Below are 12,124 nucleotides of genomic sequence, written 5' to 3' on the forward strand. Positions count from 1 at the left end.
CACTGCCCTAGCTATGAATGTGAAGAGCTGTCTCCTGGGGCCTGCTTACGCTAAGGTTCCTCAGAAGCCAGAGGCCGCCGTTCCGGCACGGAGAGAGGTCATCCTGCGAAACTGGTGAATGGGCTCCTACCCTGTGTGTCCCCAGGAGCGTCGCAGGGTTAAGGCACTCCGTGGTGGAGTATGGCCTCATTGGAGACCCCTGCACACCCAAGTCCCCTGACGTGAAACACTGGAACTTCACCTTGAGGCCCGAGGTCACCTTTCGTTCGGCCGGAGCCGAACCTGGGGTGCCGTGGGAGGAGTTCCTAGAAAGGGATTGCCAGCACGGTTTTCGCTTTGGGAGAACGCGCAGCCTCGGCCCACAGCGACAGTCCTGCCGTGCAGAGACGTCGGGCCGCTAGTGCTGTTCCAGGCAGCTGTGAAGCCAAGCGCAAGGCGCCTCCAAACGGGGAGAAAGCGTCCTCTCCCCTCCGCGTCCCACGTTCACGCTGAACGACGCAGCATGTTTCTCGGAAGGCTCTGCCGAGCTATCTAGTACAAGGGAGAGGGTGCCTGCCTCTGCCGAGAAAGGTTTTGACGTGGGGATTGCTGGACAGGCGGAAGAGCGTTCCCCAGGCCGTGCAAAGTTGAGGCCTTGGTGATTCTGGATGGTCCCAAGGGTCCAGAACTGTCCCTGGGAAAGCTGTCCTTTTCCCCCTTTTTCCGGCTGGAAGTACACCTCTGGCATCCGACTGCCGTTCGGCGACGTCCTGGGGGAGACGCCCCGGTTTCACTTGGGACGCACACTGGTGTTTCTCAGAAGAGCCCAAATTCCTCCCTGCGGGTGGGTGGGGGGCTGGGCACACCAGCATGGAATGTAAGGCTGTTCAGAACTGCGTACCTTGAGGCCGTGTGAAGGCCGCACGAACGAGAGCTTTCGAGCGAACAGGGCAGCGCTTCGCCATCACCGTTGCACATTCACGGAGCTTAGTCAAACGAACGCATTTACTTCCCGGGGCTCCAACACAGCCGAGGAGTTGGAAGGCATACAGTGAGGGCCCTTTGACAGTTGTTACAACGAACGTGAGGGCACAGTGTCTCGTGAAATACCTTCCACGGTTGAAGCATTCCGTGAACGCATGCCCCTCCGCTCCCTCTGGCGCTCCGAGGTGTTCCTAACGGGGGAAATCTGGACTTTTGCTCGAGGCCGGGGTGGGGCGGGGGGCACTCACAATTCTTCTGCCGGCGAGCTCCAGAGCGCTCCTGCCGAAGCTCCCAGCAAGGAACTGAGAGCAGCAGGCCTCACACGAGTCAACTCAGACTTCTCCTGTCACGAGTCAACTCAGACTTCTCATGGGAGGCCTTCCGGCAGCAAAGAGAAGGTGCGCGCGAGGAGTGTGCTTCAGGCAGCTTAGGACCCGCCACTGTCTCGTCTACCACGGAGGGGAATCAGGTTTGGCCAGGGTCGCCCAGCTTCATACCTGAGATCCTACAGGTATCCTCAGTGGTTTCTGAGTACCTCAAGGAAACACAACGGGAGGAACAGGGCCCTTCCGTGGAGGCCCTTTTGGGCACAGGGACCTCTGCGAGGGATCTACTGGGTAAGTATGGCAGTACCTCAGGTAGGCCTCAGTGACCAAGGCTGTCGTCTGGCTCACGCCTAGCTGTGTACAGAAGTGCGGCGAACGTACGTACTGCTCCTCAGGCTGGGCCCACAGCCTGGCTTTCGCTTCTGTGAGAGTGCTGTCCCGAGTCTCTTCCTGGAGCCAGTCGTCAGCGCGGTGTCTTTTGGCACCGCAGTTCTCTTTCAGTCAAGGAGGCCGTGCGACTGACTGGCAAAGGGAGTCCGCCCAGCGCTGCTTTCGCCAGTCTCTCTGACGACTGGGCCGCTCAACCTGGGCAACCCGGGGAGGAGTACACTGCCCTAGCTATGAATGTGAAGAGCTGTCTCCAGGGGCCTGCTTACGCTAAGGTTCCTCAGAAGCCAGAGGCCGCCGTTCCGGCACGGAGAGAGGTCATCCTGCGAAACTGGTGAATGGGCTCCTACCCTGTGTGTCCCCAGGAGCGTCGCAGGGTTAAGGCACTCCGTGGTGGAGTATGACCTCATTGGAGACCCCTGCACACCCAAGTCCCCTGACGTGAAACACTGGAACTTCACCTTGAGGCCCGAGGTCACCTTTCGTTCGGCCGGAGCCGAACCTGGGGTGCCGTGGGAGGAGTTCCTAGAAAGGGATTGCCAGCACGGTTTTCGCTTTGGGAGAACGCGCAGCCTCGGCCCACAGCGACAGTCCTGCCGTGCAGAGACGTCGGGCCGCTAGTGCTGTTCCAGGCAGCTGTGAAGCCAAGCGCAAGGCGCCTCCAAACGGGGAGAAAGCGTCCTCTCCCCTCCGCGTCCCACGTTCACGCTGAACGACGCAGCATGTTTCTCGGAAGGCTCTGCCGAGCTATCTAGTACAAGGGAGAGGGTGCCTGCCTCTGCCGAGAAAGGTTTTGACGTGGGGATTGCTGGACAGGCGGAAGAGCGTTCCCCAGGCCGTGCAAAGTTGAGGCCTTGGTGATTCTGGATGGTCCCAAGGGTCCAGAACTGTCCCTGGGAAAGCTGTCCTTTTCCCCCTTTTTCCGGCTGGAAGTACACCTCTGGCATCCGACTGCCGTTCGGCGACGTCCTGGGGGAGACGCCCCGGTTTCACTTGGGACGCACACTGGTGTTTCTCAGAAGAGCCCAAATTCCTCCCTGCGGGTGGGTGGGGGGCTGGGCACACCAGCATGGAATGTAAGGCTGTTCAGAACTGCGTACCTTGAGGCCGTGTGAAGGCCGCACGAACGAGAGCTTTCGAGCGAACAGGGCAGCGCTTCGCCATCACCGTTGCACATTCACGGAGCTTAGTCAAACGAACGCATTTACTTCCCGGGGCTCCAACACAGCCGAGGAGTTGGAAGGCATACAGTGAGGGCCCTTTGACAGTTGTTACAACGAACGTGAGGGCACAGTGTCTCGTGAAATACCTTCCACGGTTGAAGCATTCCGTGAACGCATGCCCCTCCGCTCCCTCTGGCGCTCCGAGGTGTTCCTAACGGGGGAAATCTGGACTTTTGCTCGAGGCCGGGGTGGGGCGGGGGGCACTCACAATTCTTCTGCCGGCGAGCTCCAGAGCGCTCCTGCCGAAGCTCCCAGCAAGGAACTGAGAGCAGCAGGCCTCACACGAGTCAACTCAGACTTCTCCTGTCACGAGTCAACTCAGACTTCTCATGGGAGGCCTTCCGGCAGCAAAGAGAAGGTGCGCGCGAGGAGTGTGCTTCAGGCAGCTTAGGACCCGCCACTGTCTCGTCTACCACGGAGGGGAATCAGGTTTGGCCAGGGTCGCCCAGCTTCATACCTGAGCTCCCACAGGTATCCTCAGTGGTTTCTGAGTACCTCAAGGAAACACAACGGGAGGAACAGGGCCCTTCTGTGGAGGCCCTTTTGGGCACAGGGACCTCTGCATGGGATCTACTGGGTAAGTATGGCAGTACCTCAGGTAGGCCTCAGTGACCAAGGCTCTCTGGCTCACGCCTAGCTGTGTAAAGAAGTGTGGCGAACGTACGTACTGCTCCTCAGGCTGGGCCCACAGCCCAGCTTTCGCTTCTGAGAGAGTGCTGTCCCGAGTCTCTTCCTGGAGCCAGTCGTCAGCGCGTTGTCTTTTGGCACCGCAGTTCTCTTTCCGTCAAGGAGGCCGTGCGACTGACTGGCAAAGGGAGTCCGCCCAGCGCTGCTTTCGCCAGTCTCTCTGACGACTGGGCCGCTCAACCTGGGCAACCCAGAGAGGAGTACACTGCCCTAGCTATGAATGTGAAGAGCTGTCTCCAGGGGCCTTCTTACGCTAAGGTTCCTCAGAAGCTAGAGGCCGCCGTTCCGGCACGGAGAGAGGTCATCCTGCGAAACTGGTGAATGGGCTCCTACCCTGTGTGTCCCCAGGAGCGTCACAGGGTTAAGGCACTCCGTGGTGGAGTATGGCCTCATTGGAGACCCCTGCACACCCAAGTCCCCTGACGTGAAACACTGGAACTTCACCTTGAGGCCCGAGGTCACCTTTCGTTCGGCCGGAGCCGAACCTGGGGTGCCGTGGGAGGAGTTCCTAGAAAGGGATTGCCAGCACGGTTTTCGCTTTGGGAGAACGCGCAGCCTCGGCCCACAGCGACAGTCCTGCCGTGCAGAGACGTCGGGCCGCTAGTGCTGTTCCAGGCAGCTTTGAAGCCAAGCGCAAGGCGCCTTCAAACGGGGAGAAAGCGTCCTCTCCCCTCCGCGTCCCTCGTTCACGCTGAACGACGCAGCATGTTTCTCGGAAGGCTCTGCCGAGCTATCTAGTACAAGGGAGAGGGTGCCTGCCTCTGCCGAGAAAGGTTTTGACGTGGGGATTGCTGGACAGGCGGAAGAGCGTTCCCCAGGCCGTGCAAAGTTGAGGCCTTGGTGATTCTGGGTGGTCCCAAGGGTCCAGAACTGTCCCTGGGAAAGCTGTCCTTTTCCCCCTTTTTCCGGCTGGAAGTACACCTCTGGCATCCGACTGCCGTTCGGCGACGTCCTGGGGGAGACGCCCCGGTTTCACTTGGGACGCACACTGGTGTTTCTCAGAAGAGCCCAAGTTCCTCCCTGCGGGTGGGTGGGGGGCTGGGCACAACAGCCTGGAATGTAAGGCTGTTTAGAACTGCGTACCTTGAGGCCGTGTGAAGGCCGCACGAACGAGAGCTTTCGAGCGAACAGGGCAGCGCTTCGCCATCACCGTTGCACATTCACGGAGCTTAGTCAAACGAACGCATTTACTTCCTGGGGCTCCAACACAGCCGAGGAGTTGGAAGGCATACAGTGAGGGCCCTTTGACAGTTGTTACAACGAATGTGAGGGCACAGTGTCTCGTGAAATACCTTCCACGGTCGAAGCATTCCGTTAACGCATGCCCCTCCGCTCCCTCTGGTGCTCCGAGGTGTTACTGTCGGGGGAAATCTGGACTTTTGCTTGAGGCCGGGGTGGGGCGGGGGGACTCACAATTCTTCTGCCGGCGAGCTCCAGAGCGCTCCTGCTGAAGCTCCCAGCAAGGAACTGAGAGCAGCAGGCCTCACACGAGTCAACTCAGACTTCTTCTGTCACGAGTCAACTCAGACTTCTCATGGGAGGCCTTCCGGCAGCAAAGAGAAGGGGCGCGCGAGGAGTGTGCTTCAGGCAGCTTAGGACCCGCCACTGTCTCGTCTACCACGGAGGGGAATCAGGTTTGGCCAGGGTCACCCAGCTTCATACCTGAGCTCCTACAGGTATCCTCAGTGGTTTCTGAGTACCTCAAGGAAACACAACAGGAGGAACAGGGCCCTTCCGTGGAGGCCCTTTTGGGCACAGGGACCTCTGCGTGGGATCTACTGGGTAAGTATGGCAGTATCTCAGGTAGGCCTCAGTGACCAAGGCTCTCTGGCTCACGCCTAGCTGTGTAAAGAAGTGTGGCAAACGTACGTACTGCTCCTCAGGCTGGGCCCACAGCCTGGCTTTCGCTTCTGTGAGAGTGCTGTCCCGAGTCTCTTCCTGGAGCCAGTCGTCAGCGCGGTGTCTTTTGGCACCGCAGTTCTCTTTCAGTCAAGGAGGCCGTGTGACTGACTGGCAAAGGGAGTCCGCCCAGCGCTGCTTTCGCCAGTCTCTCTGACGACTGGGCCGCTCAACCTGGGCAACCCAGAGAGGAGTACACTGCCCTAGCTATGAATGTGAAGAGCTGTCTCCAGGGGCCTGCTTACGCTAAGGTTCCTCAGAAGCCAGAGGCCGCCGTTCCGGCACGGAGAGAGGTCATCCTGCGAAACTGGTGAATGGGCTCCTACCGGGTGTGTCCCCAGGAGCGTCGCAGGGTTAAGGCACTCCGGGGTGGAGTATGGCCTCATTGGAGACCCCTGCACACCCAAGTCCCCTGACGTGAAACACTGGAACTTCACCTTGAGGCCCGAGGTCACCTTTCGTTCGGCCGGAGCCGAACCTGGGGTGCCGTGGGAGGAGTTCCTAGAAAGGGATTGCCAGCACGGTTTTCGCTTTGGGAGAACACGCAGCCTCGGCCCACAACGACAGTCCTGCCGTGCAGAGACGTCGGGCCGCTAGTGCTGTTCCAGGCAGCTGTGAAGCCAAGCGCAAGGCGCCTCCAAACGGGGAGAAAGCGTCCTGTCCCCTCCGCGTCCCACGTTCACGCTGAATGACGCAGCATGTTTCTCGGAAGGCTCTGCCGAGCTATCTAGTACAAGGGAGAGGGTGCCTGCCTCTGCCGAGAAAGGTTTTGACGTGGGGATTGCTGGACAGGCGGAAGAGCGTTCCCCAGGCCGTGCAAAGTTGAGGCCTTGGTGATTCTGGATGGTCCCAAGGGTCCAGAATTGTCCCTAGGAAAGCTGTCCTTTTCCATCTTTTTCCGGCTGGAAGTACACCTCTGGCATCCGACTGCCGTTCGGCGACGTCCTGGGGGAGACGCCCCGGTTTCACTTGGGACGCACACTGGTGTTTCTCAGAAGAGCCCAAGTTCCTCCCTGCGGGTGGGTGGGGGGCTGGGCACACCAGCCTGGAATGTAAGGCTGTTTAGAACTGCGTACCTTGAGGCCGTGTGAAGGCCGCACGAACGAGAGCTTTCGAGCGAACAGGGCAGCGCTTCGCCATCACCGTTGCACATTCACGGAGCTTAGTCAAACGAACGCATTTACTTCCTGGGGCTCCAACACAGCCGAGGAGTTGGAAGGCATACAGTGAGGGCCCTTTGACAGTTGTTACAACGAACGTGAGGGCACAGTGTCTCGTGAAATACCTTCCACGGTTGAAGCATTCCGTTAACGCATGCCCCTCCGCTCCCTCTGGCGCTCCGAGGTGTTACTGTCGGGGGAAATCTGGACTTTTGCTTGAGGCCGGGGTGGGGCGGGGGGACTCACAATTCTTCTGCCGGCGAGCTCCAGAGCGCTCCTGCTGAAGCTCCCAGCAAGGAACTGAGAGCAGCAGGCCTCACACGAGTCAACTCAGACTTCTGTCACGAGTCAACTCAGACTTCTCATGGGAGGCCTTCCGGCAGCAAAGAGAAGGTGCGCGCGAGGAGTGTGCTTCAGGCAGCTTAGGACCCGCCACTGTCTCGTCTACCACGGAGGGGAATCAGGTTTGGCCAGGGTCGCCCAGCTTCATACCTGAGCTCCTACAGGTATCCTCAGTGGTTTCTGAGTACCTCAAGGAAACACAACGGGAGGAACAGGGCCCTTCCGTGGAGGCCCTTTTGGGCACAGGGACCTCTGCGTGGGATCTACTGGGTAAGTATGGCAGTACCTCAGGTAGGCCTCAGTGACCAAGGCTCTCTGGCTCACGCCTAGCTGTGTAAAGAAGTGTGGCAAACGTACGTACTGCTCCTCAGGCTGGGCCCACAGCCTAGCTTTCGCTTCTGTGAGAGTGCTGTCCCGAGTCTCTTCCTGGAGCGAGTCCTCAGCGCGGTGTCTTTTGGCACCGCAGTTCTCTTTCCGACAAGGAGGCCGTGTGACTGACTGGCAAAGGGAGTCCGCCCAGCGCTGCTTTCGCCAGTCTCTCTGACGACTGGGCCGCTCAACCTGGGCAACCCAGAGAGGAGTACACTGCCCTAGCTATGAATGTGAAGAGCTGTCTCCAGGGGCCTGCTTACGCTAAGGTTCCTCAGAAGCCAGAGGCCGCCGTTCCGGCACGGAGAGAGGTCATCCTGCGAAACTGGTGAATGGGCTCCTACCCTGTGTGTCCCCAGGAGCGTCGCAGGGTTAAGGCACTCCGTGGTGGAGTATGGCCTCATTGGAGACCCCTGCACACCCAAGTCCCCTGACGTGAAACACTGGAACTTCACCTTGAGGCCCGAGGTCACCTTTCGTTCGGCCGGAGCCGAACCTGGGGTGCCGTGGGAGGAGTTCCTAGAAAGGGATTGCCAGCACGGTTTTCGCTTTGGGAGAACACGCAGCCTCGGCCCACAGCGACAGTCCTGCCGTGCAGAGACGTCGGGCCGCTAGTGCTGTTCCAGGCAGCCGTGAAGCCAAGCGCAAGGCGCCTCCAAACGGGGAGAAAGCGTCCTCTCCCCTCCGCGTCCCACGTTCACGCTGAATGACGCAGCATGTTTCTCGGAAGGCTCTGCCGAGCTATCTAGTACAAGGGAGAGGGTGCCTGCCTCTGCCGAGAAAGGTTTTGACGTGGGGATTGCTGGACAGGCGGAAGAGCGTTCCCCAGGCCGTGCAAAGTTGAGGCCTTGGTGATTCTGGATGGTCCCAAGGGTCCAGAATTGTCCCTAGGAAAGCTGTCCTTTTCCATCTTTTTCCGGCTGGAAGTACACCTCTGGCATCCGACTGCCGTTCGGCGACGTCCTGGGGGAGACGCCCCGGTTTCACTTGGGACGCACACTGGTGTTTCTCAGAAGAGCCCAAGTTCCTCCCTGCGGGTGGGTGGGGGGCTGGGCACACCAGCCTGGAATGTAAGGCTGTTTAGAACTGCGTACCTTGAGGCCGTGTGAAGGCCGCACGAACGAGAGCTTTCGAGCGAACAGGGCAGCGCTTCGCCATCACCGTTGCACATTCACGGAGCTTAGTCAAACGAAAGCATTTACTTCCTGGGGCTCCAACACAGCCGAGGAGTTGGAAGGCATACAGTGAGGGCCCTTTGACAGTTGTTACAACGAACGTGAGGGCACAGTGTCTCGTGAAATACCTTCCACGGTTGAAGCATTCCGTTAACGCATGCCCCTCCGCTCCCTCTGGCGCTCCGAGGTGTTACTGTCGGGGGAAATCTGGACTTTTGCTTGAGGCCGGGGTGGGGCGGGGGGACTCACAATTCTTCTGCCGGCGAGCTCCAGAGCGCTCCTGCTGAAGCTCCCAGCAAGGAACTGAGAGCAGCAGGCCTCACACGAGTCAACTCAGACTTCTGTCACGAGTCAACTCAGACTTCTCATGGGAGGCCTTCCGGCAGCAAAGAGAAGGTGCGCGCGAGGAGTGTGCTTCAGGCAGCTTAGGACCCGCCACTGTCTCGTCTACCACGGAGGGGAATCAGGTTTGGCCAGGGTCGCCCAGCTTCATACCTGAGCTCCTACAGGTATCCTCAGTGGTTTCTGAGTACCTCAAGGAAACACAACGGGAGGAACAGGGCCCTTCCGTGGAGGCCCTTTTGGGCACAGGGACCTCTGCGTGGGATCTACTGGGTAAGTATGGCAGTACCTCAGGTAGGCCTCAGTGACCAAGGCTCTCTGGCTCACGCCTAGCTGTGTAAAGAAGTGTGGCAAACGTACGTACTGCTCCTCAGGCTGGGCCCACAGCCTAGCTTTCGCTTCTGTGAGAGTGCTGTCCCGAGTCTCTTCCTGGAGCGAGTCCTCAGCGCGGTGTCTTTTGGCACCGCAGTTCTCTTTCAGTCAAGGAGGCCGTGTGACTGACTGGCAAAGGGAGTCCGCCCAGCGCTGCTTTCGCCAGTCTCTCTGACGACTGGGCCGCTCAACCTGGGCAACCCAGAGAGGAGTACACTGCCCTAGCTATGAATGTGAAGAGCTGTCTCCAGGGGCCTTCTTACGCTAAGGTTCCTCAGAAGCTAGAGGCTGCCGTTCCGGCACGGAGAGAGGTCATCCTGCGAAACTGGTGAATGGGCTCCTACCCTGTGTGTCCCCAGGAGCGTCACAGGGTTAAGGCACTCCGAGGTGGAGTATGGCCTCATTGGAGACCCCTGCACACCCAAGTCCCCTGACGTGAAACACTGGAACTTCACCTTGAGGCCCGAGGTCACCTTTCTTTTGGCCGGAGCCGAACCTGGGGTGCCGTGGGAGGAGTTCCTAGAAAGGGATTGCCAGCACGGTTTTCGCTTTGGGAGAACGCGCAGCCTCGGCCCACAACGACAGTCCTGCCGTGCAGAGACGTCGGGCCGCTAGTGCTGTTCCAGGCAGCCGTGAAGCCAAGCGCAAGGCGCCTCCAAACGGGGAGAAAGCGTCCTCTCCCCTCCGCGTCCCACGTTCACGCTGAATGACGCAGCATGTTTCTCGGAAGGCTCTGCCGAGCTATCTAGTACAAGGGAGAGGGTGCCTGCCTCTGCCGAGAAAGGTTTTGACGTGGGGATTGCTGGACAGGCGGAAGAGCGTTCCCCAGGCCGTGCAAAGTTGAGGCCTTGGTGATTCTGGATGGTCCCAAGGGTCCAGAATTGTCCCTGGGAAAGCTGTCCTTTTCCATCTTTTTCCGGCTGGAAGTACACCTCTGGCATCCGACTGCCGTTCGGCGACGTCCTGGGGGAGACGCCCCGGTTTCACTTGGGACGCACACTGGTGTTTCTCAGAAGAGCCCAAGTTCCTCCCTGCGGGTGGGTGGGGGGCTGGGCACACCAGCCTGGAATGTAAGGCTGTTTAGAACTGCGTACCTTGAGGCCGTGTGAAGGCCGCACGAACGAGAGCTTTCGAGCGAACAGGGCAGCGCTTCGCCATCACCGTTGCACATTCACGGAGCTTAGTCAAACGAACGCATTTACTTCCTGGGGCTCCAACACAGCCGAGGAGTTGGAAGGCATACAGTGAGGGCCCTTTGACAGTTGTTACAACGAACGTGAGGGCACAGTGTCTCGTGAAATACCTTCCACGGTTGAAGCATTCCGTTAACGCATGCCCCTCCGCTCCCTCTGGCGCTCCGAGGTGTTACTGTCGGGGGAAATCTGGACTTTTGCTTGAGGCCGGGGTGGGGCGGGGGGACTCACAATTCTTCTGCCGGCGAGCTCCAGAGCGCTCCTGCTGAAGCTCCCAGCAAGGAACTGTGAGCAGCAGGCCTCACACGAGTCAACTCAGACTTCCTTCACGAGTCAACTCAGACTTCTCATGGGAGGCCTTCCGGCAGCAAAGAGAAGGTGCGCGCGAGGAGTGTGCTTCAGGCAGCTTAGGACCCGCCACTGTCTCGTCTACCACGGAGGGGAATCAGGTTTGGCCAGGGTCGCCCAGCTTCATACCTGAGCTCCTACAGGTATCCTCAGTGGTTTCTGAGTACCTCAAGGAAACACAACGGGAGGAACAGGGCCCTTCCGTGGAGGCCCTTTTGGGCACAGGGACCTCTGCGTGGGATCTACTGGGTAAGTATGGCAGTACCTCAGGTAGGCCTCAGTGACCAAGGCTCTCTGGCTCACGCCTAGCTGTGTAAAGAAGTGTGGCAAACGTACGTACTGCTCCTCAGGCTGGGCCCACAGCCTAGCTTTCGCTTCTGTGAGAGTGCTGTCCCGAGTCTCTTCCTGGAGCGAGTCCTCAGCGCGGTGTCTTTTGGCACCGCAGTTCTCTTTCCGACAAGGAGGCCGTGCGACTGACTGGCAAAGGGAGTCCGCCCAGCGCTGCTTTCGCCAGTCTTTCTGACGACTGGGCCGCTCATCCTGGGCAACCCAGAAAGGAGTACACTGCCCTAGCTATGAATGTGAAGAGCTGTCTCCAGGGGCCTGCTTACGCTAAGGTTCCTCAGAAGCCAGAGGCCGCCGTTCCGGCACGGAGAGAGGTCATCCTGCGAAACTGGTGAATGGGCTCCTACCGGGTGTGTCCCCAGGAGCGTCGCAGGGTTAAGGCACTCCGGGGTGGAGTATGGCCTCATTGGAGACCCCTGCACACCCAAGTCCCCTGACGTGAAACACTGGAACTTCACCTTGAGGCCCGAGGTCACCTTTCGTTCGGCCGGAGCCGAACCTGGGGTGCCGTGGGAGGAGTTCCTAGAAAGGGATTGCCAGCACGGTTTTCGCTTTGGGAGAACACGCAGCCTCGGCCCACAACGACAGTCCTGCCGTGCAGAGACGTCGGGCCGCTAGTGCTGTTCCAGGCAGCTGTGAAGCCAAGCGCAAGGCGCCTCCAAACGGGGAGAAAGCGTCCTCTCCCCTCCGCGTCCCACGTTCACGCTGAATGACGCAGCATGTTTCTCGGAAGGCTCTGCCGAGCTATCTAGTACAAGGGAGAGGGTGCCTGCCTCTGCCGAGAAAGGTTTTGACGTGGGGATTGCTGGACAGGCGGAAGAGCGTTCCCCAGGCCGTGCAAAGTTGAGGCCTTGGTGATTCTGGATGGTCCCAAGGGTCCAGAATTGTCCCTAGGAAAGCTGTCCTTTTCCATCTTTTTCCGGCTGGAAGTACACCTCTGGCATCCGACTGCCGTTCGGCGACGTCCTGGGGGAGACGCCCCGGTTTCACTTG

The sequence above is a fragment of the Pseudorca crassidens genome, chromosome 12 (genome assembly GCF_039906515.1).
Source record: "Pseudorca crassidens isolate mPseCra1 chromosome 12, mPseCra1.hap1, whole genome shotgun sequence".
In the NCBI taxonomy this organism is placed as follows: Eukaryota; Metazoa; Chordata; class Mammalia; order Artiodactyla; family Delphinidae; genus Pseudorca; species Pseudorca crassidens.